The sequence below is a fragment of the Alexandromys fortis genome, unplaced genomic scaffold (genome assembly GCF_014885135.2).
Source record: "Alexandromys fortis isolate MF-2015 unplaced genomic scaffold, M_Fortis_MF-2015_v1.1 scaffold_4, whole genome shotgun sequence".
NCBI lineage: Eukaryota > Metazoa > Chordata > Mammalia > Rodentia > Cricetidae > Alexandromys > Alexandromys fortis.
In genome coordinates this window covers 6,128,396-6,147,359 of record NW_026067944.1, presented here as the reverse complement: position 1 = coordinate 6,147,359, position 18,964 = coordinate 6,128,396, and the positions used below count along the sequence as shown (strand labels likewise).

Here is an 18,964-nt window from a genome sequence, read left to right as displayed (position 1 = left end):
AATAAAATAACTTCTCCTTGAGTAAGCATCTCTGTCGTACAACTGCCAAGCTGACACTGGTAAGAGGTTCCAGCACATTCTATGTCTAGACATTAATAGAAGGGTGGGTAACATGATGAACTCTGTTGAAGTTCAGAAGAAAACTTACAAATCTAAAACACAAAAGTTAGGTCCTGTTTAAAAAAAATGCTGGAACATTCTGCTGGAAATCTGGAAAGTGAATACTCCATAACAGTGGTCTCAAGTGGGCCAGGATACTCAAGGGTCCTTATTCAGGGTGCACAAGAGGTCAAGACGGCCTTTATGAGATTAAATGCTGTGTGCTCCGGCGCCTCTTTCTAGTGTGTGTACCATGATGTGTGTAGTCATTCAGAAGCCACGTGCCATTGTGTTAATGACAAGGGAATTGCATCTTTGAGCATTTTTGCATTTCAAACTTTTCTCAGTTAAAATTTCTCATATGGGAAATAACAGGTGTTACGGCTGACCTAGACAAAAATAAAAATTAAAAAAAAAACCTCAGTTGGGTCCTCAACTGATTAAAAATATAAAGTAGAGCTAAGAAGTTTAAGAAACACTGAAGATATACTGGGGAAAATGCCAGGAAGCAGCATGTTGACTGTCTTCAAAGGGAATGTTTGTTTTCTAGTCCATTGTAAACTATGACAGATAAGGAATGTCCTCAGTTCAGGGTGTGGCTCAATGGTAGAGAATTGCCTAAAATGCACAAATCCTTAGATACATTCCATGTCTGGTACCACAAAAGACAAAATAAAAAAAGATAAGGGGGGGTATTCTCTGTATTGAAATATCCCCAAGATTTACTTGAAAGAAAAGGGTATCTGTTTGAAATGAATAGATGACGGGGGAGTTGGAACATTTTCCATCTTGGCAGTCACATCATTCCGAATTTACCATTGAGATGGTCTGGTCAATGCTGACGAAGAAGCTGCTGTTCGGTAAGAACTGAGGCTGCAAGGATAACCAATGGCACGCCTGTTGGCACTGGTTTTACAAGCTTTTCACTCAACAACATACTGGGCTAACGGTCAAACAAAAACACGAAGAAAATGAAGAAAGCACTGAAGTTAAACATATGGGGGGGGGGGAAGGGAACTGATTCTAAAGGCAGTAGTCCACGGAGGTGGCATGTGAGTGGGCCAAGGGTGCTACCAACTGAAACGCTTTAGAGGATGAAGGACCATGAGATCAAGAAAGGAAGAGGTAACACAGCACATTCTAGAAACACTGTCACCTCCTCAAAGAACAGAATCTGCTAGTAAGTAGGAACTTTCCCAGGGTGGGGCACTACTACCATGACCTGCTAGCGGCTGGTGCAATATTTGGACGTGCAATCTGTATGCCTTTTGCTTCATTTCCACTGACACACCAGAAGCCTTTGAAAACCAGAGTGGATGCTATTAGAGCAGGGAAATGGCCTGCAAACTCGGGAGAAACTGAGCCTTCACTGTGCACACACGGGAAAGCACTCCTAGAGGACAGCTCGGTAGGTATGACAAGGGGAATGTAGGACACAGGACTTCTCACTGCTGCTCACGCCACCCCAGGAACCAGCTTTCTGGGTGGAAACACAATGAATCAGCAGCTTGAAAATGAGAGTTAAGTCTGATACCAGAAGTGGAAATCTTGAGTACCAAAAAAAAAAAAAAAAAAAAAAAAAAACCCTTGCTGTTAGAAACATGCCAAGTTCAGATGGCCAAGAGTACACACATCAAGAAGAACCACTTAGCCACCCAAATGTAAAAGACCAGGGTCTGTTCAAGAAAGTGGGCTTACAGCCGGTTCCGCATTATTGTTTTATTTACGTCATTTGGACCCATCAGAGAATAGCAGAAATTCCAAGCACATCCGGAAGTTTAGTACAGGAAAGATTTCCCTCCCAAATGACGCTAGTCGTTTTAATTATTCGTAAGAGTCAAGGAACAACCATTCTTTACAGATATCAAATCCAGCAGGAATGTTAATGCTTTTCCCATTGTAATGATGTCAGGATTAATTAAGAAGGTTTTGTTGGCTTTCTATGGTTAGGCTGTGACAACCACTCAAGTATTAAATGTCTAGAAAAACAACACAAATACATCGGCGTTTTGGGGGAATTTGGTGGTTAAGACGTTGGGGCAAGGACCGCGGTAAAGGGTAAAGGCTAAGCCTCTGAAATAAGATGGCTGGCTGCGAGAAAGGGAATTATAAGTAGATGGGAGTAATGTTGGAAATTAACAACACTTCATTTGTGCCAAGCATCAAGATCCTCTTACCAGGGTTGCCCATAGCCAGCGACGCTCCAATAGGGCAGCCAAACCGGTTGGTGGCAGCCAACTTGACTTATGGCAATTAATTCCAATTAAATGGACTGATCTGGGTTTTGCCTGGACCACATCCTTGCAGCCTTGTGCAGAAGTTGAGATGCTTTGACAAACTGCTACGTGCTAAGTAAACGGTAATGCATTATTATCTCTACAGAGCCAAGGGGTGGCATTCCAGTTTCAGTCACCTTGGCTCAGCAAAGTTAGTGCAAAGTGAGGTGCCTCAAGACATCTCCACAAAAGGTTTCTTACACCCTACTTTTTCTACATTATTTCTTCTTATCATTATTGTTGTTAATCTCTTATTGCAGCTAGCTTTAAATTAGGTGTGCACATACAATACAGTGTATGGTACCTAGAGAATTCTATAATAGCTGACTGTCAGGCTTCCACTGGGGATGGGGGGGGGGAAATCTCTGGATCTGAAAGAGTAGTAATTATTTAAGACTACTTATTTTTTTTAAATCTTTCTTTCCATTTGTTTAAAGTGAGAACACATGCCGGAGTGTGTGTGTGTGTTAGAGAACAGTTTGCAGGAGTGAGGTCTCTCCTACCACGTGGGTCTGGGAGACTGAACTCAGGCATGGCAGACCACGTCCTATGTGCAGCGGTGCTGCTAGCCCCAGAAGCATTTTAGAAAGTTTTAGGAAGACATTTCCATGTATTTATTTTTCCTGCTGACCGAGGCAATCCAGCATCCCGACCTATCAGAGCCAACGAAATCTTTGCCCATTTTCCTGTCTTTATACATCTCTTTCCCAACATAAAAGTTAAATACTCAAAACACTTGTTGAAAGTCACCTACAATTTAAGCAGACTAGAGAAATTACATTATATACAAATCTTTGTAGTGTAAAGGCCTATCTCAAAAGCAGTTCCTTCTGCGGAAAAATTATTATGTTCAGATATTTAAGCTAAACTGACTCTCAGTTAATTACCATCAAGTCTACCCAAGATGTTCATTTTTTGTTTAATTTTTTTTAAATAAAAATAAGCCAATGATTACTGGACAAAGAAAGCAGGTAGAGCTCAGAATAGAGTCCTACAAAACTTCACCTACTAAGGGTCAATTTCTTTTGTTAGTTACTACCTATGATGATTCCATTTCTTGAAAGAACTGAGCTAACAAATATGGAAAAAAATAGCATAGGACATTAAAAGCTTCAGACACCGTCCATGCTTTATATGGTTTCCAATATTTAATAATCTAATCATTTCTTCAATCCGCTTCTTCATTAAAAAAAAGATATTACTGTTCTTAAAAGTATGACTGGTGTTTTTGTGGTTATATGATAAACTATGACAAAGAAAACATGTATCTTCAACTTGCCAGACACTGGCCTACCAGATCTTATTTAGGGCGACACTGTCCCCTTACTGATGGCAAGACTGCTAACGACATTGGAAATACCAAATCTTATTTGACCATGGCTCTGAAGAACAAGTATATGTTTGTGTATAATATATACGTATATGTGTGTATATAATGTACCTCAGGCTGGCTTGAACCTTACTGTGTAACCAAGGGTGGTTTTGTATCCAGTCTCCCGCCTCTGCCTCCTCTGGGCTGGTGGTACAGGCCTGTGCACTCCGTCTAGTTTTATGCAACGTTAGGATTGAACCCAGGGTTTTGGGCTTGTACTTTAACAACTGAGCTACATACCCAACTCTGAAAAATACATTTTAGAAAATAAAAACCACACATATCCATCTTAAAAATCTTGAAATCGTTAAGGATACAGAAAAGATCAAAAGTAACTAAGTAAATCACTATCGAGGATGAATTTTTATATTTTCAGAGCTGTACACTGGTCTCAGTAATCTTACTTTACTTAGAATGAAAATCTACATGATAGTTCCCCCTCCCCCACGTCGTTTTTTGAGATAGGCTGCCTCTCACCAGTCTGGCCAGGAACTCAACACTGCCCCCCTCTTAGTCTCCAGTGCTGCATTACAGGGCCACCGCAACAGCTAAACTTGCCAATTTTCTAAGCCTTTTGCATTGCCTATAAGTTTATCTGCTCACCACCAGCGTGACTGCGGCTTCTGGGAACTCAGTAAAGTAAGGGTGTTGGCGAATGCCAACAACCTCATTACACCTGGGAGGGCCCCCTTCTGAAATTCGTTTTGGCCAACGTTAAAGTTGAGAAGGGAGTCCAAGGTTTCACCATATAAATCAACAAAGTTCGGCATGGGAACACGTAGCGTGCATAAACAAAATAACCCTTGTTAATAAACAGAAGCAGGGTCCATGTAAATTCTACCTCAGAGGAAGCAAGTGGATGTGAAAAAAGAGAAGCAACCCAACACTGCTAATTTTATGCAGTTTTTAAAACACAATGCTTTGTGGATTTTCTTTGCCAGAAGACAAACATTAAGGAGAGCAGTTAAGTTACCCTCACCCCTAGGATTTCTGAATAGAAGTTAGCTCGAAATTACCATTCCTGTTTCCTAGTATTGCATCAGTTCATACAAAATGGATTTGGGGTGAAGCAGCTACTTCTTCTGACCAGAGAGGGGTCTCCAGTTCTCTACCTGAACGCAAACTCCTCCTGAGAACTTACAAATACAATCATGGATGGCTTTCTCTCGCTTGCAGACTGTGGAGACCAGGAATAAATCATGGGAGGGCCAAGGCTGAAGAGCAGTCCTGTCGTTTCAACTGGAGTTTACTAGTCGCTCACCTCCTTTGTTAACTCAAACCAAATGTTTTATCATTTCTCAAAAGTGCCTTACAGGAGGTAACCACTTTATACAAGTAATGGCAGACATAGCCTATGAGATGCTCACAATAATTAAACACTTCCATTTTCTTCTTCAAACAATAATAACTTTTTGCATGAAACTGCATTACTATTTCTGATATTAACCTTGCATTTTCTATGGATCTGGGTATAAAACAAATCAAGTATCATCACCACACACCCTATTTGTTCATGCCATCTCTACAGGAGTAATCGACCCATCTCTGTTCACAAGAATTCTGGTTCTAAACACTCAACAATTTTCACCATTTGCTTACATTTTACTGCAAATTCCTTAGACTGGATCTTATATGTTTTTTTTAAGTACACTGCCTAAAGAAATAATTCACACAGGTAAGACACAGACTACAGACCTGGTAACTGTAACTGAGAAAGAACTCTCTTAAACACATTAAAGCCACAATGAGGAAGCCAAAGAATGGAGGCAAAGGATTCTCACCGTCCGTTTCCAGGCTGAGCCTCTGCTATGTGGGAAAGGAAGCTGAGAAGGTTGCTGAAAACTGGCTCTGATGTCATCGGGAGTCTTCAGATTCTCCCGGCCTCCTCGGTCAATCGTGCACCTTAAGAGCAGGAAGAGGACAGGTTGGCAACCATTCCAAACTGGATTTAGGAATATTATTTTGTGACACTCAATATATTTATTTCAGAATCTTTCATTGTTCAAATTCAATGTAAAAGGAGCTATTTGACAGACAAATATAAAATTCTTATGACTATCAGCTTATTAAAGGAATGAAAAGGTTTTTGCTGAGGAGAAATACATCAGCTTCTTAGAAGATGCTACGACAAAATGAACCATAACAAGGATGTGTTGTTGATAAAGTGCCTGTTAAATTACTTTAATTGCAAATTTCCTAGTGTTCTGACAAATTCATCCATTATGACCCACCCCATAGTTATATGTACCCCTAAAGACATCTTCAAAAACGAAAATAAGAAAGAAAAATAGCTGGAGGTTTTCTTATAGTAAGTTTTTTTCCTTCGAGACAGGGTTTCTCTGTAGCTATGGAGCCTGTCCTGGAACTAGCTCTTGTAGCCCAGGCTGGCCTCGAACTCACAGAGATCCATCTGCTTCTGCCTCCCAAGTGCTGGGATTAAAGGTGTGCACCACCACTGCCTGGCCTTATATTACATTTTTTCAGTTTCAAAATACCAGCAATTTAACTTTCCCAAAACAACACCAGCTGTCTTACGTTTGTACAAAGTCGGTGGGGCAAAGTTAGACCCAGGTTTGGTGTTAAGAATGTCAGACTGGAAAAACAAAACAAACAAGCAAACAAAGAAACATCATTGGCTAGCTGAGGTAAACTGAGGCAAGTCCATGCAACTGTTAAAGTCCAGGACTACTATATTAATACAGCAATGATGAACAGAGAAATCATCCTTGAACAAGAAACTAGATAAAAGCAAACATGCTGATTGTAATTCCATTTGCATACAGTCCTAGACAATGTAAATTAGCCTACTATGAAAAAAAATGAGGTCAATGGGATTTCTGGGAACGGATGTTACACAGGGAGGGAATTCAACAGGTGCCATCTTAAACTGTGGTGATGGTCTCATTTTAACTTGAAATGCCACAAAATGTTTTATGCCCTTTAATGTGTCGATTGGAAACCTAAGATTTACCCTATTTTAGAAGAAAACAAAGAACAATGGAGGGTATGTAAAATATTTAGCAAAAAAAGAATGTTTATAATATGTATTATTTCTAACAGCAAAAAATTAGAAACAGTTATCATATGTTGATATAAAAAACCCTGAAAGTAGTTAAATAACAATCTGTTATACCACAGGATAGTATGTAAGATATAGTATCTTATGTATAAAGTATTATATAGGGAAACTGAATTACACTGGATGGTATTTATTAAGAATTAAACAATCCTATGTTTGGCATAAATGGACTTTTGCATGAAAACTGCACAAAATTATTTTCTGCTTTTGAGAATATTTTTCTGTTGACATATATTTTGTAATTTTCTTCAATAAACATATATTACTAGCAAATAAGAGATGAAAATAACAACCAGAAAAACTTGCACCTGCCTAGTAGAGGTATAAAACAAAGGCAGCTAAGAGACAGCCCAAGTCACAGAGGTGGTTCTGCTGCCTCCACCAGAGTGACCTAAATAGGGAGGGGAGGATGAACCAGAAACATGGAAGCAGTCATTAAGCCGCATGTTTTTTCACTTACTGAGCAGTTTATTAGGCTTGAGCATATTTGATCTTTATAGTGAGTTATATGGAAACAGCAGAGATGGAGGAGGGTCCCAAATTCTATATTTTGGAGTCAAATCAGACCTTGATGATAAATTCAGAAAGGAGAGCTCAGAGAAGATGGGGAGATCGCGTTTCTTGACACTATACAGAAGGAAGTCATTAATAGGTCAACTTACAAACAACCATAGTTGCTATTATATTTATTAGAACACTGTAGGCATCTTGGAGATTCACTACATCCTAATGCTTAGCTTTTAAACTCTGCCCAATATAAGTTCTAAGTCCACCTTGCGTTGGAAGAGAATACCAAACCCCGACATCCTACTAAATGCAGGCTTTTGTGCTGTTACATCTCTTCTCTTCTTGAGAAGTACCACTACTTGGTCTTTAATTCGGGAAGAAGAGCATGACCTGACTGTTTTTAGGAATACAGCACAGACGAAACTTTACAATTCTATGCTTAAAGGAATACTGTCCTTAGCACTGTCCCCAAACACGGATATTCTATGAAGAACACCACCCGCTCCTGACAAGAGGAAAAGGTGTAATATGCCACATTAAATGGCTGTCCAGGGTCTGGTGATGATGGTGGAGCATAAGGAGCCTCCTCAGCACGCATCTTGCTTACACTCCAAGGGCAGACAGCTATTACAGTCCGGCACAACCGAAGCCTCCTGCACATGGGCAAAACCCTATAAAACAGCCTAATCTATGTAGTGAGACTTGACTCAAAAAAGAAACAAAAGAAAAAAGAAAGAAAGAAACCAAAACCTGAGAACATTTTACTTGAAAAAAAAAATTCCAAACCTTGGAAATTATCTGGAACATTAATAGTAAGTCTTCTATGGTAATATCTATCTACAGCCTACTGAAATCAGAAAGACATTGCAAAAAAAAAACTAGATTTATTTCAATAACTGCTCTCCACCAATATTGTTATATGTCTTTTGAGCTATGTAGGACCACAGAAAAAGTTCTTATGTGAATAATTGTTTAAGTGAGTCTCAAACAGAATGCAATGGTTCAGATGTGTTTTGAACTATAACAATAGGAAACACATTTTTGAGAGGAAAATATGCATTCACTATCAGCTGTGCTATCAGCGGAACATCTGTGCACCGCTGTTCACACTCGGCTTTGAGTTAGTCCATTTGCTTTACTTCTGTGCTGGACATCGCCAATTGCTCTTACTACACAGCTCTTAGGTCTGGTGGTTTGCTGCTTAGTCTATCACTAGTGTGCACTGCATTATCTGTTTCAAAGTTAAAACCACCCTTCCTTGCTGGCTTGAACACAGGTCAATTCATACCATTAGTAGAAGATCGCAGACTTTGCTGCCTAAGATGGAGAAATACCGTACAGCCAATGCAGAACACAAGAAATATGCAGACAGCTTGGAGAAAGTAACAGTGATCCTATCTGGGTGCCAAAGAAATGACTGAGTGGGTAAGAGCACTTCCTCATCCACAGGACCTGAGTTAAGAGGCCCAGCAGCCACCCACACAGTGGCTCACAACCACTTGTGACTCCAGTTCCAGATCTGATGCCCTCCTTTGCCTTCAGAGGCACCCAGCACACACATGCAGGTGCCTAGGCATACGTCTCCAGATAGTGTGATCCTGTATGTCATCTACTGTATATCTCTGAGATTAAGAAAAAGTTTACAAATGTATATGATAGATGAAAAGACCTGAAACAAAAGAACTGCATCTCATCTACTTGCTAACAATAAAGTGATTGCAAAAACTGGGTATATTTGCTGAAGAGGAGGAGGAGGAGGAGGAGGAGGAGGAGGAGGAGGAGGAGGAGGAGGGGGGGNGGAGGAGGAGGAGGAGGAGGAGGAAGAAGAAGAAGAAGAAGAAGAAGAAGAAGAAGAAGAAGAAGAAGAAGAAGAAGAAGAAGAAGAAGAAGAAGAAGAAGAAGACACAATAACAACTTTGCCATCAGTGAAAAACCAGTAGTACACTGTCAACTACTAAAAACCGATAAGAGAAATGAAAATTATCTAGGGAAAGACACCACTGTTCTTCTAGGGGAGTATAGATTCAGTCTGACTGCAAGGTATTTATGATTTTTCTGTCACTCCAAACTGACCCAGCAAACGCCATCATGACTCTTTTTCTTTTAGTAGACGTCAGTCCTGAATGAAGTGGAAGTTTACATAGGCAAGGAGATCTCAAACCATTTTGAACACGGAGATAAACATTGGAGAGGTGGCTAGGTGATTAAGAGCACTGGCTGCTCCTGCAGAGAACCTAGGTTGGATTCCCTTGCTGGGCAGCTCACAACTTGCTTCTAGGGCAGTGGTCCTTAACCTTTGAACCTTGGCCCCTTTTAAGGGAGACCCTAAGACCAATGAAAATGCAGATATTTACATTACAATTCATAAGAGTAGCAAAGTGACAGTTAATAAAGTAACAGTGAAAATAAGTTTACGTTTGGGGGTCAGCACATGATGAGAACTGTGTTAAAGTGTTGAGGCACTAGGAAGGGTAAGAACCACTGCTCTAGAGGATCCAGCACCCTCTGCAGGCAGCTGTGCTCATGTGCACGTATATCATATCCATACACATGTACACACCAAAGGCATCTTTGAAAAAAATGAAGGTTAATATTAAGATCCTTGCTATAAAGCTAGCATGAAACCAACACAGTCTACGTAGTGCAGGCATAAGGCAAGATCTACACAATATAACAGAAGTGGGGGGGGGGAGCACCAGAATAAAGACTCAGGCCCGAGGTTGTTTGATTTTTGACAAAGGTGCCATAGAAATTCCAGGGAGAAAGCACAATCTTGTAAGTAGATGGTCATAAAAGCATTAAGTACACAGGAGGAAATAAATAAGTGCTAAGCCTTAGTTTACTAGCTATTAAACTAATTATCTGGACCACTGTTTGAACCAATGAAAAGACCAGCACGTCCAGAAGAAGGTATGGGCGAACTTAGGTTGGAGAAAGGTTCATTTCTGCAGAGGAGTAGGAACACAACCCACCACAGTCCTCAAGAGATATCTGCTATCTAAAGAGCCAGCAACAGAGTGGGAGAAAGTGTTTGCAACTCATATACATGATAAAGACATTGCATCTGGACCACATTAAAGTCCTAGGACTGAAGAATGAGATAACCTAACCAAATAAAAATAAGTAAACTGGACAGGGACTGAAAAGCACTTGAACTTTTAGCCTACGTGCGACAAGGTGACCATCAGGATTATGCACTAGAAACGCAGATGAAAAGACGAACTACAAATACACAAGAATTATTTTTTCAATTAAAAAAAATTCCAAAGTTGGAAAAGATGAAGGGTGTGTTTTGTTGTACTAATTCACTTTCTATTGTGATAAAACACCAGCGAACACCCACACTGGGCAGGAAAAGCTTCACTTCATCTTGCGTGTTTAGGGTCCATAAACGCAATGGAGGAGTGCTGTTCACTGGCTTGCTCTTTCTGACTTTTTTAGCTTGCTCCCCTACCCAGGACCACCAATCCAGGGTGGTACCACCCACAGTAGACTGGGCTCTCTCATACCAATCATAATAAAGAAAATGCCCCCAGCTTGCCTACAGGCCACTGTGGTAGAGGTTTTTTGTTTTTTGTTTTGTTTTTCTCAACTGAAATTTCCTCTTTTCAAAATGTCCTACCTTGTGATTGGGTCAAGTTGACAAAAAAAGTGGCCAGCACAGTCCTTCACTGTGAGAACATAAGGGCCTGGCCACTTGGAGCAAGAGCAATTTCGTTCAGTTACGTGTCTGCGAACATTCACAATGTCCCAACAATGTCACACATGGTTATTTAAGCAAGAGAAACCAAAGCCCGTTCAAAACGTGTATGCAAATGAGATCAGTATCAATCCTGTTAGCCAAGGCGGTAAGCAAGACAAACATCCACTGATGAAGGGATAAACCTAAGGTGGCAACCAAAAACAAAACAAAAACAAACCCCAAGTCACTAATGGCTAGGGAACAAGACTCAGAGATTAAAGATAAGCGAGGGGAGGAAGCTCCTTATTTGTACTACCTTAGTCCACGTATACACTTGCAGTACAGCGAGAGGAGCTGAACTAAGGTAGGGAAAAGGAGATCACTTCCTAGGCAGAGAAGGGACAAGATCACTGGAGATGAACAGGGGAACACTGGGGAGACCCTGGTCTTCTAAACACACACACACACACACACACACACACACACACACACACACACAGATGGTAGCAATGACTGAAAAGACTGATATCTAGAAAACTTACTTGAAATCATCAAACTCCATATCTGTGAACTACGTGGTGGCTCAATTACAGTGTTAGCTGGAAAAAAGACTTGAGAAAACACACTACAACACATAGCGAACTGAACTGCCTTAAAAGGGATCTGATTAAAATAAACCATGCTTTTTTTTTTCATTATCTAAAGTAAAAAAAAATCACAACCTAAAACAAACACAGCGTATTACAATTACTCCTTAGAGAATTCCGATGCAGCCTGAACCTGACTCTCCCTGAACACTGCAAGGGGAACACAGCCTATTGCACAGTCGCACTAGAAAGAGTTAAACAGTTCCTAAAAAATTAACAGTTGCTAGATCCCCCAGAAATTCTACTCCCAGGTATATAGAGAAAGGAAATGAAAAGTTTGTTCACAAAAGAACTGTCATCATCACACCGGAGTTAGTCATAGCAAACAGCTGGAAACAATCTAAGTGTCCTTTATCCAAACGCGTGTTAAATAATATGTGTTCAGTCTTACCAGTGGAATATTAGTCAACCATAAAAACGAACGAAGCATTCCTGCACTCTACAAACACATGAATTGTATTACACTTACCAAAAACAGTGCCAACAAAAAAGCACATTGGTATGAAAAACAAACAAACCAAAACCTGCATGAAAACACGCAACAAAACATACCTGAAGAACAGAAGGGAGCTCTAAACAACCCCCACTCTTGTCAGGGAAAGAATGTTGGAGACATTAAGAGTAGAAACTAAACAACCTACCTACCTTAGCATGAGCAGAAAGCCCCAGTGGAAGAAAACAGCTCGTCCCAGACCCAGCCAATGCGTGCCACACAATGTCAATCTAATTTTCAAAGGCTTTATAAACTGACTCCAATCCGGCCATAAATAGCCAATCACTTTCAGAGGGGCCTCACTCTGACAAACACCAGGCAGGGCTCACTATAAAGCTCTCAAAGTGAAGTTAGTGACGTGAGTGTGCTCTGGGGAAATAGACAAGCGACCTCTGGCTAGGAGCTATCACATGGGACACAAGCTGCACTGTAGATCACAGTGGAGAAGGGGTCAGTCACTCAGACAGTGTCCTGAAACCATCAGCCACCTATAGACTGAACGAAAGAAACTGAATCCCTACTATTATCACAAAAAAACAAATTTCAGAGGAATTCAAGTTTCAAATAGGAAGGTAAGAGTCTAATATTTTACACATGATACGTAAGAGATTATGAACTCTGAGCTGGGCCTCGAGCAGGGGTGAGCAAAGGAATGGGGAATTCAAGGCCGTCCTCAGCTACACAGCAGGGTCAAGGACAGTTGGGCTCTAGTCTCAGAGACACAAGAGAGTAAGACAGAAAGAGAATGCAAACAGTCAGGGAAGGCTTTTAAAAACACAGAAAGGGCTACCTTGAAAGCATAATAAATTCAATTGCATCAACATTAAAAATTTCCATTCATTAATAAATATAATAAGGAAAAACAAAAATATAAGTCATAAAACTCATGGTTAAAAAAATAGTTCCTATATTATATGCAAATGTACATGTGTGTTTCCCAGAAATTTTTATTTTAAAAATAAAATGCAGAGAAGGTAGCCTTAAGCAATTTTCAATTTGTATGTGCATTATTGAAAAAAAGTTTTAGGGAAGACATGAAGAGCCTTCCTTTCTTTCCTCCTCTTAAAACAACAACAACAATAGCAAAATTTTAAGTTATTATTATTTGTAGTGCTGGGGATTAAAGACCTTGTGCATGCCAAGCAAGCTCTGTGCCACCTGAGCTCTACCCCGACCCATGTATAAACACTGCATGGAAGAACATAACAATCGTAAACAATGATGGAAAAGAATGTTTAACACCTCATTAGGAAGCACAGAAAAGCAAATTAATACCACAAAAAGAGGCCATCTCCCAGGACTCTCTCTCTTGAAGCCCTCAGGATGTACTGCCACTATCCTTTAAAAAAAAAGCTAAATAAATACAATACTTCTTTACTTAATAAATCACAACCAGCTTCAAAAAGAAAAAGAAAAATCCTGTTCAACCCTGATAGTGCCTAGATTTGGCAATGCTGTAACTGAATGGCACCTTCTGCTATAATATAGGAAAGATAAATTGGTCTAACACTTTCTAAAAACACGTTAGCACAGTCTCAAATAACAAAATACTGTCTATACTTCTCTACTGGATATATAACCTAGATAGAGTCTTACCTGTGTGAAAACACATAAAAACCAATGTTGACTCTGCCATTGTTTTCTAACATCTATTGTATGTGTGTGTGTGTGTGTGTGTGTGTGTAAGCGCATCATATATATCAATACAGATACAGTTGTTGTCATTGTAATGAGTGATGTCCCACACAGGCTCACATAACTGAACACTGGGTTCCCAGCTGGTGGCACTGTTTAAGGAGGTCATGGAACCTTCAGGTGGTACAGCCTCACTCGAGGAAGTGCACCACTTGGGCAGGCTTTGATGATGTACCGCCTCACCTCACTTCCTGTTTGCCCTCCTGGTGTGGGAGGATAGTCTGTATTCTGTCCATTATATTTAAAATAAACGCTGATTGGCCGGTAGCCAGACAGGAAGTATAGGCGGGACAGGACATCCAGACAGGAAGCAGAGACAGCTCAATGAGAACAGAATTCTGGGAAGAGGAAAGTCCATTCCTCTGCATTCCTGCCCCAGCCACTGAAGAAGATGTGACTGCCTCACTGAAAAAGGTACTGAGCCATGTGGCTAACACAGACAAGAATAATGGGCTAATAAAAGTTATAAGAGTTAATAAGAAGCCTGAGCTAATGGGCCAATCAGTTTATAGTTAATGCAGACCGCTGTGTGATTTCTTGGGGACTTAAAGACTGTGGGAGCCGGGCAGGACAGAAACCCTGACAACATGCTCCCTCTCCCTCTGTTGCCCGTGTGTGGATGAAAGATGTGACCTGCCAGCTTCCTGCTCCTGCCACCTGCTGCGTCATCTTCCTTTGTCACAATGGACTCTAACCTAGGGAACAGCCACAGCCAGGATGAACTTTCTCCGGTGAGTTGTTTGTGATCATGCCTTTATCATGGCAACAGGAATATCCCGAATACAAAACCAAAATGAAGCAAGCAAACAAAAGCCCTCACATATCAACCAACAAGGGAATGGATACATTCACACAGCCTAGTGTTATTCAGCAGAGAAAATAAATGGACTAGAAATGCAGCAGCGTAAAGGATTTCCAAAAGAAAAAAAAAAACCCACAATGAATTAAAAAGAAAAGATCTCGGGAGACTATGTACAAAATACTATGATTTCACAAGACTTAGCAAAAGCATAATTTAAATTACATAGTATTTAAGTATCCAGGTGAAAAGAAGAAAGCGGCACTATTAAGAACAAGGCAGCTTATTTACATAAAGTTCAGAAGTGGTCCAGGATTGCAAACAGTGGTAAGGACTGACGCTGGCTGGCAGAAGCCTTGTATTAGTGAAGCTCCTTTCACCAGTAGACGGCCAGTTCTTGGGATAGCATTTCAATATTGTGCCTCATAGAGTAAACACAGGCGAGCATCCTTCATCTAAGAATATAAAACTCAAAATACTTCACGACCTAAAACTTTTAAAGCCCCTGGCATGACATTGAAAAAAAAGTTTCAATTTTGGAGCATCTCATATTGTTAGGTTGTGAGCCCAGCAAAATCCACGCAAATATTTGAAAACGGCATGAGCTCTGAAATCCGGAGCACCCCTGGCAGCGGACAGCCAAGTGTGCCCCCATTCGCAGTGAGCCGTAATTAAAATACAGTGAGCAGCTGTGATTTGGCAAATGGGACTGGACTGTGATAAGAAGCTGTTGGGGCAGGCATCATTTCAAAAGTTTTCACCCATGCACGCTAACCGCTCGGCAATAGGGTTTTCCCTAATTAACAATAAATAAAAGCAGCAGAATATATGAAGAGACACACACACACTCACAGGGACATGGGAGCAGACCTGCTTACAGCTGCACCAATCTGAGAATGAGGATAACTCATTAGCATCGGGGCACTGGGGTCTCCAAAGGATACAGATGTCCGCTTGTGGCTCATGCCAGAGTATCTCATGGGAGACGGTCATGGGAATCACCCAGGAGCTCCCACGTCTTCCCAGGCTGTTCTCCCCAGTTGGTGACACAGTCATAGACATGTCATGACGAGCAGAAAGTCAGAAGAGATGCTTAACTCATCCTTCACAGCAAAGGATTTTCCCAACAAAGAATTCCTTACAGACTCCTTTTAGCCCCAAAGCAATTAAAATCCAGGGTTCCCAACGGCACTGCTTCAGGGGTGGGGGGGGGCCTCTCACTCAAGGAGAAACTATTGTAGGAAACCTATTATTATTTTTAAAAATTTAAAGAAGAAACGATAAGAATGTTCTAGATCAAGTTTTTTATTTAAATATTTCCACGGTGTCTATCATGTGACAGGTACTTTGAAAGGCTTCGAGCAGGACATGGGATGTGCACACTGCAGTACTGTCCTAGTCAAGTCCAGATGAGAACAGGAATCCGACATGGCGACCGACTCCTCTCCAGAAGAAAGGGAGGAAAAGCCCCTCACCTCAACACCACACGACGATACGGCAGTGATTCACTCTGGTGGCTTTCATTCGTCCTGAACGGCAAGCGGAACAGGAACTATGGCAGTGTTGTGTAGCAGAACTTTTCCTGGGGACACAGCACACACACGCACACACACGCACACACACACCAGTTGGTCTAAACCTCTTCCAGGCAGCTCAGTTGTCTGCTTCTTCCAGGGTCTCCAAGTCTTCTTTGTAGCTTAGTTTGTCTGCAGTAGACCCTTATCTTTTACTCTTACTCCGAGCCTCGGGCTGGGGGGGTGACTGTAGATGTCCACCTATGGCTAAGAAATAGGTTATTGTGCCCTAGCAACATCACCTGTTCTCAGGAGCTTCACCAGAGGTTACACGGTGAGGCTGACAACAACAGTGATCTACAGTGTAAACACGTATTTATCAAGTAGTTTTTCTACTGGGTTCTGTGACCTCTCCAGGCACAGCTTTTATCCTGGCTTACGGTACCAGACATGGTGTGCTCCTTGTTGAACAGGCCTTAAATTTCATGAGAAGGCTTTGGCCTTGCCCATGATAGCCGAGGCATTATTGCACAAACAGGCGCTCCTTCCTGGCATGTGGTATTTTAGCATGCAGGATCCACAGCCAAGCAGGAGTGCAGGGGACAGTTTTCTCCAGCAGCCTGCATGGCTGCTTCTAGCACCATGAGAGGCAGTCTCCAGGGTGGGAGTTTACAGTTCAGTCCCAGCTTAATTTCCTCCTGCCTGGAACCACAGCAAGCAATAAGGCTCACCTCCTCATTCTTGCTTACAAACACAGCAGTGGCAGCAACCTTTAAGGGTTTGGGGGCTTCCGGGGCTTCCCTGACCAACAATTCACAGGGCGGTAACCCACCCCTGGCACCAAGGTTTTCATTCAATAACCTTATGACTTCTGGGAGTATCATTTTCCACCCACCCCTGGATTTTTTCTAATTAGCCCAGTCCCAGTAGGGTTGGTTATGAAGGAGGTAGGCAAACAGTCATCCCTGGTTGTCTTTCCAAATCTGTGAAACACTCAGAGGTTATCATTACATCACCTATATAGCAAAATCTTTTTTCCAGAGGATGGGCCAGACAAGACAACACCCTGAACCATCATCCCATTACAAACAGTGGGATTACAAGGTTAGCCTTGGTCGGGTGTCATCTGTTCTAATCAAGGGTCAGGTGGCCCCAGAGTCGAACACAGCAAGGTCTAATAGAGCATGGGAAGGTTTTATCCACTTTTATTAGTGGCTCCCTCCACAGATCAGAGCTGAATTGGAGGAACTAACCTAATTAGCTCCCTGTAACCCTCAGTCATTCTCTCTTGAGCCATGATGTCCATATCCTGCAGCTCTTCCATGCCCCCCCCCCCCCATTTCTCCATGCACAATGAACTTCAAGGGTACAACTTAATTTGCCCAGACCTACTCGGGGTCAAGGGGAAAGGGGGCCTGGCTCTCCCCCCTTGCACCTGCTGGCTCCCTGGGTCAGAGTGGCCCTGGGTTGGCACAGCGGCTATAGCTGAAGCTGCCTCCTCTCTGTTCGTCATACTTGGCTGTCGGTGAGGTTCTGGATCAGGAAACTCTCTCCACCCGTAGCACACCCTCTTCATGGAGGGAAATGTAGCCTCCCTTACTCTGGGAGGATACACCCCCACTGGGACCGGCTTAATATTTTCTATCACAGGTGTCTTCCATGAACTGTTCCCAGGCTTTCAAGCCTTCCAGCAGCTCTTAGCACACAATTTGACCTTTTAACCAATTTTTCCCCTGTGACCTCTAGCTCGACACAAATCTTGCCACGTGCATCCTCCAATAATCCAAATAGACCTTTCTCTGTTGTGCCTTTTTCTTAGATGGTCTCTCTCTTTACAACTCTCTTTACACGCTGATCTAAGCTACGGAGATCTGTCGAAGCCGTCCCTACTTTATAAAGATCTTGTCCCACCAACAGCTAGCAAAGCCTCTACCTCCATCCAGCCTTGCGCTCCCTGCTGGATCATCTTTTCTTGAACTCCCCTGTTCGCATTGCTCTATACGGCTCAGTGGTTCAACGCAGCTTCTCTTATTCCTAGTATTCTCAATAGCATCTTCCCCTCCTCTATGACCCTCCAGGCCCTGCTATTCGTAGGGACCTCCGATGGAAATAACCAAGTGTTCCTAATGGATTTGATAAGTCAGTCCATCAGGTACTAACTTCCCTCATATTGTCTCAGATTATACAGCCTCTGTCTTAAGGGAGGATGGAAAGTTATATGTTACTCTGTTTCTCTGCCTCCTCAGCAGTCAGAGGGATCCTGTATCCTGTACGCCGTGGCCAACACCCTCACTAGCGAGGCTGTGACAGGCCTTGGCTGCTTGTTTAGAAGTATCTCCCAATTCCAACACTGCAAGGGCTGAGTATTTCCTGGTCATACTTGTTTCTTGTACTGGACCAACGTAAAGGGACCAACGTAAACCTGTCCGAAGGACCACAGACGTCCCCACTCTTTCTACTACCGTTGTTTTACCAGCTCTCTCTTTCATCTAATTTACTCGCCTAATCAGAAGCTAACGAGGAAGATGCTAGCCCCATCTTCCTTCCTTACTGCAATTGTTGACAAACACAACAAGTACAGCTTGGCCGCTGCCGAAGACCTATTTCAAACTACAGACAACATTGGCCTGGAACTTCTGCGGCTGCTTGTTGACAATCAAATGCGCACTAAAATGACTGAAAATTGTCCTCCAACCCTTTAACTATTTCCAGGGCATCTCCATATTCACGTGGTAGGCCCCACTCATCCTGCAGGCATGCCATCGCATACGGCAAAGCAAAGGCTGCCATCTTGGGATTCC

General features: G+C 42.0%; 1 protein-coding gene across 6 annotated transcripts in view; it reads right to left on the bottom strand.

Moving 5' to 3' along the window:
- Nrip1 (nuclear receptor interacting protein 1) overlaps positions 1-18,964 on the bottom strand; it is an 84,169-nt gene that overhangs the window by 36,469 nt on the left and 28,736 nt on the right. For all 6 annotated transcript variants that reach the window (XM_050148784.1, XM_050148782.1, XM_050148781.1 and 3 more), the window contains one exon: positions 5,529-5,649. The gene's annotated coding sequence lies outside the window, so the exon portion shown is untranslated. The remainder of the gene's footprint in view (positions 1-5,528; positions 5,650-18,964) is intronic.